We start from the raw sequence: 20,229 nt of genomic DNA on the forward strand, positions 1-20,229 counted from the left end.
CTCCATCTTGCAGCATGTAGAAGAGAGTAGATGGTAAGTTCACCAAGTAGCATCGCATAGCATCAACCTACCCAGCGATCCCCTCCTCATCGCCCTGTTAGAGAGCAATCACCGGGTTTTATCTGGCACTTGGAAGGGTGTGTTTTATTAAGTATCTGGTTCTAGTTGTCATAAGGTCAAGGTACAACTCCAAGTCGTCCTGTTACCGAAGATCACGGCTATTCGAATAGATAAACTTCCCTGCAAGGGTGCACCACATAACCCAACACGCTCGATACCATTTGGCCGGACACACTTTCCTGGGTCATGCCCGGCCTCGGAAGATCAACACGTTGCAGCCCTACCTAGGCAGAACAGAGAGGTTAGCACGCTAGTCTAAATCCTATGGCGCAGGGGTATCGGCCCATCGCCCATTGCACACCTGCACGTTGCGAGGGCGGCCGGAAACAGACCTAGCCTAGCAGGCGTTCCAGTCCAATCCGACGCGCGCCGCTCAGTCGCTGACGTCACGAAGGCTTCGGCTGATACCACGACGCCGAGTGCCCATAACTGTTCCCGCGTAGTTGGTTAGTGCGTATAGGCCAGTGGCCAGACTCAGATCAAATACCAAGATCTCGTTAAGCGTGTTATTATGAAGTAACCGCGAACGCCGACCTGGGCCAGGCCCACCTCTCTCCTAGGTGGTCTCAACCTCCCCTGTCACTCCGCCACAAAGATCCACCCAGAGGGTCATCGGGACAAAGGTCCTTTCAGCCCCCAATCCGTGAATCACTCGCGGGTGCTCCACGAGCCGACCCGACTTTAGTCACCACATGTATCATGCAGAAAGTAATAGTATATACCAGCGATCACCTCCCGAGTGATCACAGCCCGATAGTATAGCACAGCAGACGGACAAGAAGGTAGGGCCACCGATGGAAAACTAGCATCCAATACTAAGCATTTAGGATTGCAGGTAAAGGTAACAACAGTAGTGGCAAAGACAGGCTATGCAGCAGTTAGGATTAACGGAAAGCAGTAACATGCTACACTACTCTAATGCAAGCAGTATATAGAAGAATAGGCGATATCTGGTGATCAAGGGGGGGGCTTGCCTGGTTGCTCTGGCAAGAAGGAGGATTCGTCAACAGCGTAGTCGATCGGGGCACCAGCAGCGGCGTCGGTCTCGTAGTCTACCGGGGAGAAGAGGGGGAAGAAACAATGAATATAATGCAAACAGATGCATAACGATGCATGACAAAGCAAACAGCGGTGTTAGGTGTGCCCTAATGCGGTAAGAGGTGATACCGGCGAAGGGGGGCAACATCCGGGAAAGTATCCCCGGTGTTTCGTGTTTTCGGACAGATGTACCGGAGGGGGAAAGTTGCGTGTTCGATATGCTAGGGGTGTGTGGCGGACGAACGGGCTGCGTATCCGGATTCGTCTCGTTGTTCTGAGCAACTTTCATGTAGCAAGTATTTTCATCTGAGCTACGGTTTTATTTTATATGATTTTCTAAAGTTTTAAATCATTTTTAGAATTTATTTAATTAATTTAATTCAACATTTTCCAGAACAGTGCATGATGACGTCATTATGACGTCAGCAGTCAACAGAGGTGTTGACTTGTCAAACTGACGTGTGGGTCTAGTGGGACCCACCTTTCATGCACTGTTTAGGTTAAGTAGGGTTTAGGTTAATTAGTGATTAGATTAATCTAATTATTATTAATTAAGTTAACTAATTAATTAATTAATTAATTATTATTATTATTATTATTATTTTTAATTCACTTTTTTTTTATAAAAACGTTCTGGGCTAGGCCCCCATGTCATTGGCCCAGAGGGGCCCATCGGGTTCGGGCGCTAACGGGCACAGGGCACTGCCCGAGCGGGCGCATGCCCAGTAGCGGGCGGACCCGGGCGGCGGCCAGCGAGGGGGCCGCGGCCATGGGGAGGCCGGCCACCAGTGGCCGGTGCGGGAGGAACGAGAGGAGCACATGGCGGCGCCGGAGCGGGGTTGGGCGAGGCCAGGCGGGTGTGGTGATGCGGGCGCGCACGCGAAGGCGGAGCCGTGGGCGCGGCGGGGTCATGGTGAGCGCGGAGCGAGGATGCCGGGGCGAGGCATCCATGGGCGCAGCCTGCGGTGCGGGTGGCCGTAGGCAGGGGAGGGAGTAGCGGCAGGGCGAGGTCGGCGACCTAGCGCGACCGGTAGGGTCGAGCGACGCAGGCTGTGGCAGGCCGCGCAGGTCAGGCGGACAGGGGAGGGCGACGCGGCCGACAGTGATGCGCGCGGGCGAGCGGCAGAGCGAGGCGTAGAGAGGAAGAGAGGCGGGGCTCACTGGGGCCGTAGGGGAGTGGCAGCGGGGCGCGAGGTGGAGGTCGGAGACGATGGCGTGACGTCGGGGAGGCAGACCAGCGAGGAGGAGGAGGCAGGCCGGTGAGGAGGTACGGCGATGGCGTCCGGCGTCGAGGCGAGGAGGAGGCCGTGGCACGGGCGCGAGGGAGGGGATCCTCTCCTGCGGGCGGCTCGTCCACCGCAGCAGGGTTGCCGGGCGGCGCGGGGCTCGAGCACGGCGCCCTGCGGAGCCAGGGTGGCGGCGGGGCGAGGCGCGGGCATCGGGCGATGGCGGCGCGGTGTCAAGCCTCGATCCAGATCGGGATCGGGGGTAGAGCGACGTGGGGTCGTGGGGGAAGGAGTGGGTGCTGTTTGGGTTTGGTAGTGGGCAAGGGAGGCCATATAGGCCAGGGGGTGGCTGGCCCGGCCGGTTGGCCAACTGGGCCGGGTGGTCCAGTGGGGGGTTGTTTCTTTTCTTTTTCTTACCTTTCTGTTTTTTTTCTTTTTCTTATTTATTTCCTTTTGTTTTTATTTTACTTTCTTTTAAGTTTACTTTTTACTTAATATTAAAATGATCCCTAAATTAGTAATACCACGAAACCCACTGCCACAAAAGGCTTTATCCCAAAACAATTTAGTTTAGTATTTTATTAATTATAAAAGCATTTAAATATTGGTTTTGCTACTGTTTTATTCATTTTAGATTATTTAAACATTTTATAAAAGTGTGGTTTCTCCACCATAATTACCTATGCATTATTCGGCTCCACCCGAACAATTAGTTTTTAATATTTGAAAACTTTTATTGTTTGCCTTTATTCTAAATTTGAAATTTGAACCGGGTTTTGAACTGACGCGAGTTTATCAACAGTAACCGAGGTGACGTGGCATCATTAGCGGAGGTTCACTGTAGCTTAATTACCCGGGCGTCACAATTCTCCTCCACTACAAGAAATCTTGTCCCGAGATTTAAGAGGCGTAGGGGGGGAAGGTTCTGGTTACGAAATTCTAGCGAGTGTTCTCGGTCTTAGTTGATCTTCTCGAAGAAATTGATCCCTTCCGTTGACGTCTGCATTCCTCTTCTCCGGGTCATCATGATGAAGTCGTAATCCTTCCTTCGGGAGTTCCATCGTACTTACGAAAGAATAAAAGGGGGGTACTCCGGGAGAACGGACCTCTGCAAGGTTGACTATCTGGTCGATAACATCGGGGAAGGTGGCGGAAAGTAACTATCGAATTGAAACTTAAGAAAATATCGAGAGCAAAGTAAGGAGGTACCATGGGAAGTTTCAAGCGGGCCGGCAATCGTTCGATGCCTGAAATAGGGCATGAAAGGGGCTCAAGGCAACGAAAATAAGTATTTTGCATGATACCAGAATTGATCACTAGGAAGGTGGCCCGTGAATTACATACGAAATCAAACGCGAGGAATAACTTTGGCAACAGGGGTGTACAGGAGAGTCAGGTTTCGATCCTGTGGAACTTTGGGTTATGGGCACTGGTTGCGGCTGGGGCTGCCCTGAGGAGGGCACAACCCACCAGGGCGCGCCAGGAGGCCCAGGCGTGCCCTGGTGGGTTGTACCCACCTCGGTGCCCCCCAGACCGCCTCTTTGCTCTATAAATACCCCAATATTCCCAAAACCCAAGGGGAGTCGACGAAATATTCATCCAGCCGCTGCAGAGTCCAGAACCACCAGATCCAATCTAGACACCATCTCGGATGGGGTTCACCACCTCCATTGGTGCCTCTCCGATGATGCGTCTTTGTAGACCTTCGGGTCCGTAGTTAGTAGCTAGATGGCTCTCTCTCTCTCACTGAATTCTCAATACAATGGTCTCTTGGAGATCCATATGGTGTAAATCTTTTTGCGGTGTGTTTGTTGGGATCTGATGAACTTTGAGTTTATGATTAGTTATATCTTTTTATATTCATGAAAGTTATTTGAGTTTCTTTGATCTCTTATATGCATGATTGCTTATAGCCTCGTATTTCTTCTTCAATATTTGGGTTTTGTTTAGCCAACTTGATATATTTGTCTTGCAATGGGAAGAGGTGCTTTGTAGTGGGTTCGATCTTACGGTGCTTGATCCCAGTGACAGAAGGGGAACCGACACATATGTATCGTTGCTACTAAGGATAAAATGATAGGGTCTATCTCTACATAGATAGATCTTGTCTACATCATGTCATCGTTCTTATTGCATTACTCCGTTTCTCCATGAACTTAATACACTAGATGCATGTTGGATAGCGGTCGATGTGTGGAGTAATAGTAGTAGATGCAGGCAGGAGTCGGTCTACTAATCTTGGACGTGATGCCTATATAATGATCATTGCCTGGATATCGTCATGATTTTTTGAAGTTCTATCAATCGCCCAACAGTAATTTGTTCACCCACTGTTTGCTATTTTCTCGAGAGAAGCCACTAGAGAAACCTACGGCCCCCGGGTTTCTTTCTCATATATTTGCCTTTGCGATCTACTTTTCCTTTGCGTTTATTTTCAGATCCATTAAACCAAAAATACCTTGCTGCATTTTATTTTATTTGTGATCTATTATTCAATCTATTACAACTTTCCCCCATCCACGAGCCATCTCTGGCGCCGTTACCCAAAAGGGATTGACAACCCCTTTCACACGTCGGGCTGCGAGTGGTTGCTATTTGTGTGCAGGGGATGTTTAAGTTGTGTTGCTTGGTTCTCCTACTGGTTCGATAACCTTGGTTTCATATCTGAGGGAAATACCTACCGCCGCTATGCTGCATCATCCCTTCCTCTTTGGGGAAATACCGACGTAGCTTCAAGCGACATCAAAAGGAATTTCTGGCGCCGTTGCCGGGGAGGATCTTCAACATATACCGGGTTCCTAATCAAAAATCTCATCTCCTCGCAATTTACATTATTTTCCATTTGCCTCTCATTTTCCTCTCCCCCGCTTCACAAAAAATTGCAGTTTACATGCTCTCTTTTTCCGTTCGCCGTTTTCTCGTCAGATTTATTCTTTGCTTGCAATCATGAGTGATTTCGGTATGGCACCAACAGATGATGGCCTAACTACTAAGATAGGATGTATAGGCAATCTGGATGCCAAAACTTTTATCTTGGGGCACGGGAACGTTATGGGAAAAGAACGTATCCAAGAATTTTTCAATTGTGTTGGAAATCTAAGTCTTGATGATGCTCCTATACATAAAACTACTAGATCTTATGCGGATGCTATTTCAGCACTAGTTCTGAAACTTGAAAGTAGATTTATTCGTACTCATCCTACTTTCAAAGATTGTTTTTTGAGCTCCCCGAAATAAAGAATCCTGGGGCTAAAAAGTTGGCCACTCTCGTTCTTATGAATGAGTTTGACTACATAATACGGGAAGCTAGGGAAATCTTTGATTTTTATGGTATGAATCATGAAAAGCCCGTGATAGATGAAATTCTTTACAATAGTGACTATGCACTAAGGCGTTTTCTTGGGTATAATAAAATCTTTGATGAGAATCTTAAAAAAGAAGTCCCCGTTCAAGATATAATCCAACAAGTTTTCAATAATGTTAATCAATACTACTCTTGGATTGTTGCGGGAAATCAAAGGGGTTATGATGAAAACCAACTAAGTAATGCTAAAGTTTCCATGGATAATATGTTTTACGTTGTGTTTACAAAACCCATGATGAAAACACCTCTAAGAAAATTAAGAAGAAAGATGAAAAAACTTAGATCCTTGCTTTATGCCTAGCTAAGGGCGTAAAACTATAGCGCTTGTTGGGAGGCAACCCAATGAATAAAAATTATTTTTTCTTTTTTTCTTTCTGTTCTTGAGTGTTTGCACAATTATGCTACTGTTATGATTGCGTTTTTGTGTTTTAATTAGTGTTTGTGCCAAGTAAAGCCTATAGGATCTTCTTAGGTGATAGTTGTTTGATCTTGCTGAAAAACAAAAACTTATGCACTCATGAAAACAATTGTTAAAAATCACCAGAACGTGATAAAGTGCCAATTCTTTTTGCAGAAGATTAATATACAAATTACCCAGGTCATCCTATTTTGTCTGAATTTTGGGAGTTACAGAAGTATTCGAAATAGTCAGATTGCTACAGACTGTTCTGTTTTGGTAGATTCTGTTTTCTTTGTGTTGTGTGCTTATTTTGATGGCTCTATGGTTTTCTTTGATGAGTTTTTGCCATAGAAAAGTTGGAATACAGTAGATATAATGCAAAAACAAAATATGAATTGGTTTGATACAGTACTTATAGTAGTGGTTTATTTTCTTATACTAACGGATCTCACGACGGTTTTGTTGAGTTTTGTGTGATTGAAGTTTTCAAGTTTTGGGTTATCTTACGATGGATGAAGGAAGGATGGAAGAGCCTAAGCTTTGGATGCCCCGGCATCCCAATCTATTATCCAAAAATGAGCAACCAACTAAGCTTGGGGATGCCTCCGAGTGGCTCCCCTCTTTCTTCTAACGACCATCGGTATTTTACTCGAAGCGATATTTTTATTCGTCACATAATTTGTGTTTTGCTTGGAGCGTCTTGTATGATATGAGTCTTTGCTTGTTTTATTTTGGGTTTTAAGTCTTGATCCCTTGCTGGATACACCTATTTGAGAGAGCCAAATTTATGTCATGACTTGTTAGAATTACTCTCTATGCTTCACTTAATTTTTTTATGAGCTAGGGACTTGCTCTAGTGCTTCACTTATATCTTTTTGAGCACGGTGTGCTTTAGTATTTTTGAAGAAATACTCTCCTGCTTCACTTAGATTTATTTGAGAGTAGTAAAATTTTCAAGAAATTCTCTCTTGCTTCACTTAAATTATTTTGAGAGAAAGAAGAAAAATTATGCTGATGATCTTCACTTATAATTGTTTGAGCTTATGAAAAGCAACACATGAAAATTAGTCCCAAAGTGATAGATATCCAAGAAGGATATAATAAAAACTTTCATGAAAATCATTAGACAAAATAAACTTGATCTTAGTAATAGTTTTGAGATATGATGATGTGATATGTGAGTTGTGTTGATGAGTAATTATGCTTTAGTAAGAATATTGGTGTTAATGTTTGTGAGTACCTATGCAAGCACGAAAGTCAATAGTCATGCAATGAAATTATATACTACTTGTGGTGCATTATTCGGTGTTGATTATGCTTAATGCTTGCTTATGAGATTATTTGTTTCTTGGTTGGTCGCTTCTCAATCTTTTGCTAGCCTTCATTTTGCACCAAGTATGATCTCTACTTGTGCATCCAAAATCCTTTAAACTAGTTTTGCCACTTGAGTCCACTATATCTACCTATATGCGGTATTCTTTTTCCATTTGAAGCAAATTTGCATGTGCCAACTCTAATTTTCAAAATAAACTTCTCTTTTGTGTGTTCGTTTCGCTCGCGGAGCGGTGAAGGGTGGCTAATATTTTCCATGCTGGATGTGTTATTCTCACGATGAGTGTTTATTCACTTGTCATTGCACGAGAGTAAGGCAAAGGTTTTAGGGATGCCCAGTACCAAAATGAAAAAATGAATTTACTTTATGTTGTCAAATAATAAATTCCTTGGAAAGTGTGGGTATGGAGGGCAACCATGGATACAGCTAGCCATGGAAAGTGAAAGTATGGTGGAAAAATGAATAAACTTGATTTTCCGTTTGGGAACTGCCTATGAGCATGGAAAGTGTTGGGAACGCTAAGTCATTTTCGTTGGTGGGATGGATACACCTCCCAAAATGTTTTTATCTCTAATTTTCCGCTTTGAGCTCTGGCACCTCTACAAATCCCTACTTCCCTCTACGAAGGGCCTTTATTTGACTTTAAGCAATTTTTTATTTTGAATTTGAGTCCCCATCTTCTCTTATAAAAGCACCAACTAGGAGGCAATATGATCGGACTTGAGTATTGGGTGTAGTTAATATGCGAGTGTGTTTCATGAATGGATCAATGGTTGAGCATGATGGGCTACGGATAACTTATTTTAGCATTGATATTTTGAAAGACATGGTTGCTTGTTGATATGCTTGACTATCTAAATTATCATGTCAAAACTAGACTATTGCTTTGAATCACTAAAAGTCCAATTGTCCATGCTATAAAGAAAAGAATATGGTATGACATGATAGGCAGCATTCCACATCAAAAATTATGTTTTTATCACTTACCTACTCGAGGACGAGTAGGAGTTAAGCTTGGGGATGCTGATACGTCTCCAACGTATCTATAACTTTTGATTGTTCCATCCTATTATATTATCAATCATGGATGTTTTATAATCATTTTATAGTCATTTTATAACATTTTTTGGTATGAACCTATTGGCATAGTGCCAAGTCCCAGTTGCTATTTTCTGCATGTTTTTTTACATCGCAGGAAATTAATATCAGACGGATTCCAAATGCAGCGAAACTTCACGGAGATTTTTTTTGGACCAGAAGGAACGTAATGGGCCCTGGCTGCGCCTGGGGGTGCCCCGAGGAGGGCACAACCCACCAGGGCGCGCAAGGAGGCCCAGACGCGCCCTGGTGGGTTGTGCCCACCTCGGGTGCCCCCCGGACTGCCTCTTTGCTCTATAAATACCCCAATATTCCCAAAACCCTAGGGGAGACGACGAAATATTCATCCAGCTACCGCAGAGTCCAGAACCACCAGATCCAATCTAGACACCATCTCGGATGGGGTTCACCACCTCCATTGGTGCCTCTCCGATGATGCGTGAGTAGTTCTTTGTAGACCTTCGGGTCCGTAGTTAGTAGCTAGATGGCTTTCTCTCTCTCGCTGAATTCTCAATACAATGGTCTCTTGGAGATCCATCTGATGTAACTCTTTTTGCGGTGTGTTTGTTGGGTTCTGATGAACTTTGATTTTATGATCAGTTATATCTTTTTATATCCATGAAAGTTATTTGAGTTTCTTTGATCTCTTATATGCATGATTGCTTATATCCTCGTATTTCTTCTCCAATATTTGGGTTTTGTTTGGCCAACTTGATCTATTTATCTTGCAGTGGGAAGAGGTGCTTTGTAGTGGGTTCGATCTTACGGTTTTGTATCCCAGTGACAGAAGGGGAACCGACACGTATGTATCATTGCTACTAAGGATAAAATGATGGGGTCTATCTCTACATAGATAGATCTTGTCTACATCATGTCATCGTTCTTATTGCATTACTCCGTTTCTCCATGAACATAATACACTAGATGCATGCTGGATAGCGGTCGATGTGTGGAGTAATAGTAGTAGATGCAGGCAGGAGTCGGTCTACTAATCTTGGACGTGATGCCTATATAATGATCATTTCCTGGATATCGTCATGATTATTTGAAGTTCTATCAATTGCCCAACAGTAATTTGTTCACCCACCGTTTGCTATTTTCTTGAGAGAAGCCACTAGTGAAACCTACGGCCCCCGGGTCTCTTTCTCATATATTTGCCTTTGCGATCTACTTTTCCTTTGCATTTATTTTCAGATCTATTAAACCAAAAATACAAAAATACCTTGTTGTGTTTTATTTTATTTGCGATCTATTATTCAATCTATTACAACGTTCTCCTGTCCACGAGCCATCTTTGGCGCCGTTACCCGAAAGGGATTGACAACCCCTTTAACATGTCGGGTTGCGAGTGGTTGTTATTTGTGTGCAGGGGCTGTTTACGTTGTGTTGCTTGGTTCTCCTACTGGTTCGATAACCTTGGTTTCATATCTGTGGGAAATACCTACCGCCGATGTGCTGCATCATCCCTTCCTCTTTGGGGAAATACCGACGTAGCTTCAAGCGACATCAGGGACCGGGTGCATGGATTCGCATTTATCCTTTTTTTCTCGAAAAATTATCCATGATGAAATCCTTCCGCTGTCATCAAAGGAAAAAAGGAGAAAAGATGGTAGCACATGACCTTCCACATCATGTTAGTCATCTTATCTTAAGACTAGTGTAATCACAATAAATTTAAGCAAACAAGAAATCATGTATGCAAGTTTTGTGAAAACACTTTGTTTTATTCAATATGCATAGGGCATGCGCCTGGCTTTGTACAAAGGGTTACAAGTCCTGGGGACTATGCTTGTACAAAATAGGTTGCCAGGGCAAGGCCCGGCAACCGCGGCTTACGGGTAGAACTTGCAAAGATGCTCAATATTCCATGAGTTTTGCATCGGGATGCCATCTCCGGTCTCCAGACGGACTGCGCCAGGTCTGGTGACACGTACTACCCGGTAAGGGCCTTCCCACCTCGGCGTCAACTCATTTGCACCCTTGGTGGACTGAACGGGCTGAAGGACAAGGTCGCCTTCCTCAACGCTCCGGGCATGAACCCTACGGCTATGATAGCGGCATAGGGCTTGCTGCTATCGTGCGGCACGACAGCTGCCCGAAGACGATCTTCCTCGAGGAGCGTGGCATCTTCATGCCACAGCTGCTCTTGTGCTACTTCATCATAGGCAAGTACTCGAGGTGACCCGTATGTGAGTTTCGTGGGGAGTATTGCTTCTGCACCATATACTAGGGAGAACGGAGTCTGGCCAGTAGCTCGATTTGGTGCGTCCTGATTGACCAAAGAACCACCGGCAACTCATCAAGCAGCGCTTGCCGCACCTTCGCAACTTATCGAAAGTTCTTGTCTTGAGCCCACGCGGCACTTTTCATTCGTCCTTCCAGCTTGTCCGTTGCTCCTTGGATGTGCAACAGAAATGAAAGAGACCTTGCTTCCAAGGCTCTGGATGTACTGCATGAAGGTGCGGCTTGTGAACTGGGTGCCGTTGTCGGTGATCACTCTGTTGGGTACTCCAAAATGACACATCAACCCCTTAAAGAACTTGATAGCTGACTGTGCAGTCACGTTCCTCACTGGCTCTACTTTGGGCCACTTTGTAAACTTGTCGATTGCCATGTACAAGAATTCAAAGCCCCCGGTAGCATGGGGGAAGGGGCCCAAGATATCGAGCCCCCAGACCGCGAAAGTCCAGGATAAAGGGATGTTTTGAAGGGCCTGAGCAGGCTGATGAATATTCTTGGAGTGAAACTGGCATGCCTCACAATTGGTGACGAGCTTACTTGCGTCCTGGAGGGTGGTGGGCCAATAGAATCCTTGCCGGAAAGACTTTCCAACAAGTGTTGTTGATCCTAGATGCGCGCCACACACCCCTCCGTGTATATCTGCCAACAGTGATAATCCATATTCCTGGCTAATGCACTTCAACTTCACGCTGCTTGGTCTCTTTCTATACAGAGTGTTATCCTCAGACTGATACATACTCGAGGATAGAGAGGAGATGGGCACGGGAATGGAGGGAGTACAGATATGTTACTCCCAAGTATATGAAGAAATTCGCTCTTAATCCTCCATGCCCAAGACCTCCATTGGCACCTGGCCAAGAAGCTGATCCCACCAGCCTCAAGCGTGGTGAGGACTATCCTGATGAATGGGCCAAGCGCCAGGCCAAGCTAGCCAAAATGGCTAAGGAAGCAGTGAGGAAATTTAATGAAGACTCTGCTGCTGCTGCTACCACTTATGAGGCCTCTGCAAGCAAGCCAAAGAAGGCCATGGCAAAGAAGCCTGCTCATAAGCCAAGTGTTTCACTCTCAATGCCCTCACGACCAAGTTCCCCAGCAATGCCCTCACGGCCAGATTCTTCAAAGCCCTCATGACCAATTCCTCAAGCTGCTCCAGCTCCTCCAAAGTCCTCAGCTCCTCCGTCAAAATCCTCAACACCTGTGCATCTCGCCACGTGCCAAAGGACAACAGGCATCTCTATTGCCTCAGGAGCTTCTGCTAGTTCTTCGGCTCCACCCAATTCATCAACTGGCCCCTCTCTGCTAAAGAAAAAGGCCACTGCTGGACGAGGTTCTCGACCAAGTCCTCACAAGAAGCAGGTCGCCTTTCAAGTGCCGTCTGATGAAGACGAAGTTGATGATGAAGAACCTATTGAAATCATCAGAGACAGGCAGCTCAGGGCTGCTAAACCCAAAGGCACAAATGTTCCTCTGCTTTTGGATCCAAAATTGATCCTTGATTACATTGATCTCTGGCACAAGGACCCCAATACTCCTATGCCTGACTTCAAATTGACTCCTGGCCAAAGTCATATGTTGACTGCCTTCATTCAGGAAGAGAAATGGAAATTTGAAAAAAGGCCAAGCAGTTGAAGAAAGCACAATACAAAAAGGAGCATTTCCTAAAGAAAAACGTTGTCTCTATGACAACTGAAGAACATGTCACTATTCAATCTGAGATCAAGAAACTCAGTGATGAATTTGACGTATATCGTGCTGACTGGCTTGGAGCCAAAGTCAGGTTTGTGAAGTTAACCGAGAAGTTCACTACCAATGTTGCAGATCCATCGCAACAAGAAATTCCTCAGGCTGAGGCATCTGCTCAGCCGACTGAAGAACATGCCAGCACTGCTGATGAAAATCAGGCTGCTGAAGACTCAGAGTACCAGGGCTGATGACTGCATTCCAGCCGCTGAAGAAATTGCCAAGGCAACCGCTAGTGTTGCGCCTGAAGAAACTGAAGGAGTCAGGGCAACTGCATTAGTTGTGCATGAAGTTACTGAACCAAATTCCTCTGCTCCTCCTGCACCTACCCCAACTTCGATCCTTCCGTCTGCATCAGATGTGAAGAAGACCAAGGCTGCAGAGCGTGCAGTAGTGCAGAAAAGGAAAGCATCAACTTCATCAGATTCTTCAGCTCCGAAGAAGATGAAGCCATTGACCAGCTCTTTTGAGAATCCAATTGATGCCATTCCGGTCTCATCCATGCCATCAAAGGACCTTGTTCCTTTTGATGAAGAATATGTGATCCCAAGTGGATCAGATGAAGAGATTCCTTTTGCTGCTTCGTCAGAGTAGTTGGATGAAGAAATTGAAGCGGATGCAATCCCTTCAACCCCAATAGTCTCGTCTCCCATGCCTCAGTTCACTGTTGAAGAGGCCGGCGTTGAAGAAAAGAGTGAAGAAGAGGATGTGGACATTGGGTGCACAACTCCAGTGTTGAACGATGACTTTTCGGAAAGTCAGCACCCCAATTCTCCTCTGTTCACACCCCTTCAACAAATTCCTCAGTCCCATGTGAATACTGAAGTACAGATGGGATCTGAAGAACCTCATGGCACACCGTCTGTCCATGAAGAGATTCCAGCCACTAGTGCTGAAGAAAATGTTAATGAAGAATTGAAGACCCAGGCTATCACAGAAGAAGAAGCTGAAATTCCTCAGCCTATGGATCCTGAGATTGCGATTCTTGAGGTGGTGATGCAATTGAATGATACACCTCAGCCCAAGCCAAAGGATCCCTTCTCGAAGAAGCAAAAACTCAAGGCTGATGACTTCTTCGGCTAGCATGTGTTCTTCACAGACTATAATCCTTATGACTCTTCTCTTCTTCGAAGGAAGCGCTTCTGGACTACCAGCCAAGCAAAATTTTATTCTTCACTGCTCTTCAACAAGGATAAAGTCTTCGACCACGAGCATATTCCTCACGTGGACATGGAATCACTGCCTTGCTTCACCCCAGTCCTCAGGGTGCTTCATGATGCAGGACTGCTCAACTTTTGCACGGATATTTGCGATTGGAATGAAGAGCTCATTCTTCAATTCTATGCAACTCTGCATACCACAGGCGATCCAGACGATGTGAACTCTTGGATTTTGGATTGGATGACTGAAAATACTCACTTCAAAGCACCGGCCTCTGAATTGCTTCACGCCCTGCCAATCAGTCCTCCCCTTGAAGGAGCTCGTTGCTTGTACCATGAGCTTGAACTAACTTCCCATTACATGCAAGTGCTAATGAAGCCTCTGAAGCCTGGTCAAGCCCCAAGGACCAAATTCCTCGTGAAGGAATTGCTATATGTGCCAAGAACAGTCTATCGCATTCTGATGAATACTATGAGTCCAATCAAAGGCCATGACTCGAATGATGAAGAAGTCGTTGGCATCATGAAGAATCTGCTGTTCAATATCATGCATGGCATTCTTGTCAAGTATCATGATTGCTTCATGAGGAATCTGGCAAATGTTGCACTCTCTCCGTTTAAGTTGAAGCCTTATGCACCTTGGATTATGAGATTCCTCAGTATAAGGTCTTCACTCAACTACAAGACTAATTTTTAGAATCACCTCAGCTACTTGCCCCCAATTGAAGTCCTCAAGCGGACGTTTTCCTCAGCTGACAAAAAGGGCAAGGCCGCTGCTGTTATTGATGAAGGCAATCGTCCATTGGATGGTCAGTTTCGCAAAGCTGCTCTTACTCCACCAATGATGACTCTGCCACTATGACTCTGCCGCTCATGCCTCAAAGCCAAATCCTCAAGCCACAGCTCCAAGAGTGATGACTGACTGTGAGCTACTTCTTTGTCTTCACTAGAAGGTGGATCGAAACCACAAATGGGTTAAGCGTCAGTTTGGTTCTATTCTTCACAACATGACTGCTACACACAATGCAGTGAAGAAAAACCATTTCTACCTCCATGAAGTCTTCGGTCGCACCTGGGCTATTCTGTCACATCTGTATGGTGAAGAAGATCTGAAGCAAATGGGTCTCAATGAGGATATTGACTGGTCTGCTCCTCCACCGAAGAAATTCAAGAAGGTCAAGGTTCCTTCCTTTTGGTCATTCAATGACAAGGGGTATAAATTTGAGTTAGTCTTCAAGCGGGTCTACCTATATGGGCGGTTTTTTTTTTTGCAAAGTTACAACTCTCGTTCTTCTAAGACTTTATTCGATCGAGTTGTAAACATAAACTCTATGGTGGTCTGATACTTTTGATGTGTTCTTCTGCATGCTTATTCCTCGTTAATGTTAATGCACGCATGCTGAATTACATCAGTCACCATATTTCATCATGCATTTCAAAATCTTCATATTATATGTCAAATGCGTGTATGAATTACAAGATATAGGGGGAGATCTCCATGATTCTACTCTTCAAGTGTGCATTGCTTCAAAAGCAAATTCCTCACTATGCACATCTTCAGGGGGAGTTCTTCTATATCTTGCTATCAAATTCCTCAATATCAGTATTTACACTTCATATGTTTTATCCCCGTTGAAAACTTAACCTATATTGTCATCAATCACCAAAAAGGGGGAGATTGTAAGTGCATCTAGTGCCCCTTAGTGATTTTGGTGTATTGAAGACTTATAGGTTAACGGCCTATGTGTTTATGAGTGTACACAGGTCTATAAGTCTATGAGGAGTTTGATATTTACAGAGAAAGTCGACCCCTAAAAATGAATATCTTCGACTGAAGACTTTGGATTTCTAAAGACTTTCTGAAGACTTTCTGAAGACTTTGAAAGTTAAGAAATTGGGTGACCTTGAAGACTTAGTATTCATTCGAGGAACATGAAGCGTGAAGACTTTTGTTTTCGTAGTTTCATTTTCTCTTTCTTGAGTCATAGGAAACACCGTACTGTTAAAGGGGGTCGAGGAAATACTAAGGAAAAATTTCCAAGTGATGCTCAACTCAAAATCCTACACCTACCAATCCTTTCGAGTGAAGCCATTGGAAATCTCATACAGTTCAGTCAATTTCTTCAGTGACAGAGACGAAGTTCTTCTGGTCTCTGAGGAATTTGTTCTGACTGAGGAGTTAGGAATTCGCCAGTGCGGATTGCCTACACAGTGAGGAACATGGTAGCCCTGAGGAATTTGATACTCAAATTTCCGACCATTGTTGTGCTATGCGCCAGCTGTCCCAAAATATCTACCCACCTAACGGTCATATCATTGAAGGGCATTTATGTCTTATCATGTCGGGCTGCTCCCTAGGCTATAAATAGCCGCCCCCTACAACCACTAGCTGGTTGGCTGCTCTGAGAGAAACTGACACTTGTCATTTGAGAGCATCCCATCCTCCGAGGACTTTGAGCGAATATCATCTAGTGAGGAAACCCAAACCCAAACACCTACAAACCCAAAGTGATTGAGCATCACTGAAGAGATTGATCCTGCGTGGATCCGACGCTTGTTACCTTTGAAGACTGTGCATCTTCCAGACGGTTAGGCGTCATGGTCTAGAGCATCCAAGAGGAAATTGTGGATCGCCGAGTGACCGAGTTTGTGAAGGTTTGGAAGTCACTTGAAGACTTACCATGAGTGATTGGGTGAGGTCTGTTTGACCTTAGCTCAAGGAGAATACGGTGAGGACTGTGTGTCCGGGACAGTGTGTCCTCAGGTTTAAATACCTAGCCGCTCCAACCAGACGTACAATTGTCACAGCAGTTGGAACTGGTCTACCAAATCATTGTCTTCACCAAGCCAACTGGTTCTATTTCCTCAACTCCTTCATTTCCTCATCGTTGTGTTGTATGCTTGTTCATATCTATTTTGAAGACTTTGACTAAAGACTTTCTCAATTTCCTCAGTTCAATTTCTTCAGTCTGTTTGTCTTCATCCTGTTTTATCCTGTGCTTACGCTTCCCGTACTCTGTGTCTGTTTTCATTTCATCATGATGTCCATGTTTATGTTATGTCATGTATGCATCTGAGTACTTATTCCGCTGCAAGTAGTTCTTCGCTTAGGAATTTCCTCACCGTCCATCATAGGGCTCCCCCCGGCAACCCTCTCACCAGCGGCTCCAGGGATCTCTGCTGGGAAATGCTTGCCGGTGTTCAGTTTTCTTCTCTTTCCGGCCAACACTGATGGAGAGACTAACGGTTGAGTTAGATGGAGTACAAAAGTTCCTGGTTCCACATGAAGTTTCTGAGCAGCGCACTTTGACAGGTGGACAGCGATGCTGTTGTCTACACGGGGTATGTGCTCGGCTTGCAGCCCGTCAAAGTGCTCTTCCAGCTTTCTTACTTCTTCCACATACAGCTCCATCAGCAGGCTCTGGTAATCCTTATTCACTTGCTTCACCACGAGCTGGAAATCACCATGTATGACTAGTTTCTTTATGCCCAATTCTATTGCAATCCTGAGTCCGTCAAGGATCCCTTCATACTCTGCAGTGTTATTGGTCACATCTTCCCTGGGGAAGTGCATCTGGGTAACATACTTGAGGTGTTTTCCGGTAGATGCAATTAGCAACACTCCTGCTCCAGCACCTTGCGGCGAGAAAGCACCATCAAAGTACATGATCCACTCCCTGGGGTCCTCCTTGACGGGGAGGGCTATCTCCAGTATCTCTTCATCAGGCGTTGGTGTCCACTCCGCAATAAATTCTGCCAATGCCCTGCTTTGGATAGCTGTCGTGCTTTCGAACTTCAAAGCAAAACTTGGCAACTCTAGAGCCCACTCAACAATCCTAACGGTAGCCTCGGGGTTCCTTAGAATACGCTGGAATGGAAGGTGAGTCACAAGGTGATCTCGTGAGCTTGGAAGTAATGGCGCAGCTTTCTCGAGGCCATGAGAAGGCCGAAGATCAACTTTTGCACCCGAGAGTACCTTGACCTAGCCCCCTGCAGGAGGGAGCTGACAAAGTAAACTAGTCACTGCACCATCCTCTTCCTTGCTAACACCTTCTGGTTATCAGCATCTTCTTGAGGCCCCCTTTCGCTATCAATGTCAGGTCTTGTCGGGGATAGGTTTGGTTCACCACTGGGTGGCTCTGCTGCCTCGGCTTCTTCAGTACCCACTTCCCCCTGCACCACCAATGCAGCACTGACCACTTAATTTGTTGTTGCTAGGGACAGCAGCAAAGGTTCTTGTGGCTGAGGCGCGACCAAAGTTTGTGTAGATGAAAGATAAGTTTTCAAATCCCGTAGTGCAGCCTCTGCCTCTGGGGTCCATTTCATTGGGCCAGCCTTCTTCAGGATTTTGAAGAACGGCAAGGCACGCTCGGTGGATTTTGAAATGAACCTACTCAGCGCAGCAACACAGCCAGCCAGCCGCCTCACATCCTTGACAGTTTTCGGGGCCTGAATCTGCTCTATTGCTTTGATCTTCTCGGGGTTGGCCTCTATTACTCTCTGAGACACAAAAAATCCAACAAGCTTGCCGGATGGGACGCCAAACATGCACTTCTCAGGGTTTACCTTTAGGTTGATCTTGCGTAGATTTGCAAAGGTTTCTTCCAGATCTTGGATAAATGTAGAGTTGTCTCTAGTTTTGACCACTATATCATCCATGTAGGCTTCTATGTTCCTATGCAGATGAGGTAATCTGTACAGCCCTTGCGAATGTAGAACCAACAGTTTTTTGCCCGAAAGGCATACGTACGAAGCAGTACGTGTCATATGGGGTTATAAATGCAGCTTTCTCTTCATCTTCCTTGGCCATGAAGATTTGGTGGTAGCTGGAGTATGCATCAAGGAAAGAGAGCAAGCCACATTCTGAAGAGGAATCAACGATCTGGTCGATGCGTGGCAAGAGGAAAGGATCCTTTGTACATGCTTTGTTCAAGTCAGTGAAGTCAATACAAAGTCTGCACTTCCCATTTGCCTTGCGCACCACTACTGGATTTGCTAACCAAGTTGGGTGTAAAACTCCTTTGACAAAATCCGTTGCTTCAAGTTTCTTGATCTCCTCGGCAATGAACTGTTGCCGCTCCAAGGCTTGCTTTCTGACCTTTTGTTTGACGGGATGGGCATGAGGACAAACAGCAAGGTGGTGCTCGATTACCTCCCTGGTAACACCGGGGATATCAGATGGTTGCCGCGCAAACACGTCGACATTCGCCCGAAGGAAGGCAATGAGCGCGCTTTCCTATTTGTCATCAAGGGTGGCACTAGAGGTGAAGGTACCATCAGCGTCACCCTTTTTTTGAAAAGGAGGATAGATCCCCAGTCCCTGCATATGGACGATGCATGCGGCCATTTTATCAATTATTCACAGTGGCCATACAAAGTAATACATTAGTCAGTCTGAAGCCACCATCTAGGCAACACCTGTTGCTACTCCTATCCCATTGATGAAGGTGTGCCGAATATCCGGGCCTAATACCAAACGGACATCACACCAAACCCTAACATCTAAAAACGGATGCCCCAGCCCAGCCACACACCGGGACTGGGTCCCATACCGGACTGATGCACTCTCAGAGGCTACCGCCGCCATCTTCCACCGGTCCATCTCTAGAGCAGAAACTGACCCATCGACCTTGCCTAGCCTGTCGTCGACGCCACCACAATGCCAGACAACTCCACCATCCTACACGTATTCGTGCACACGTGCCTGTCACCAAACCTCCGTAGCACCATGCCACCGGGATCCGCCATCGGCCTTGCGGTGGATGAGACACCGCTCTTCCGCTTGTCCCTTTCAACCAGCACTTGCTTCAAAACGATGCCCTCAGGAGGGACAATGGCATCAAAGGTACCATCATTGTCCGATCGGGTAAATCCAGATCTAGAGTTTCCCCCAGAGCATCATGACTGGGGTGTCATGACCTGCAACAACGATGCCTCGAGAAGGGAACGACGGCATAGATGTCGCCATCGTCCGCCATGACTGAAGTTGGGGCGATTTTCACCGAAAGTCGCGTCCCCCAAGCTCGTAGCTGGCTGGAACCAAACGGAGACTCGCCGTGGAGACGAGGGCTACCTTCGGCACGCCAGTAGGGAGCCTCCAGCCGCCCCTCATCGGTCCTCCTCGCGCCACCGGCCGGCCAATGCCGTACCGAGACGGATCTGGACAGGACGCCAGATCCGCATCCATCGAAGCCGCCCATGCGTCCGCGGCCGCCACACCGCCGACCATGTAGGTTCCCATCGCCGCCGCGTAGCAAGGGCGCCGCCCTAACTACCGCCCCCGGCCTCCCCGCGTCAGACGCTGCCTCCGCCTCACAGGATCTACCACGGCGACCACCCGCCCTAGATCTACGATGTAGGGCCCGCCGCCACCATGGCCCTTGCCGACGGCAGCGGTAGCTGAGGATGGAGGAACGGGAGAGGCTGACGGTGCGGGATTGGGGGCCCTGGCACCGCCCGAGTGAAGGCGACGCGAGGGGTCGCCGGAACTTTCTTCTTTGCAGGGCGAG

The sequence above is a fragment of the Aegilops tauschii genome, chromosome 3 (assembly GCF_002575655.3).
Source record: "Aegilops tauschii subsp. strangulata cultivar AL8/78 chromosome 3, Aet v6.0, whole genome shotgun sequence".
Classification (NCBI taxonomy): Eukaryota; Viridiplantae; Streptophyta; class Magnoliopsida; order Poales; family Poaceae; genus Aegilops; species Aegilops tauschii.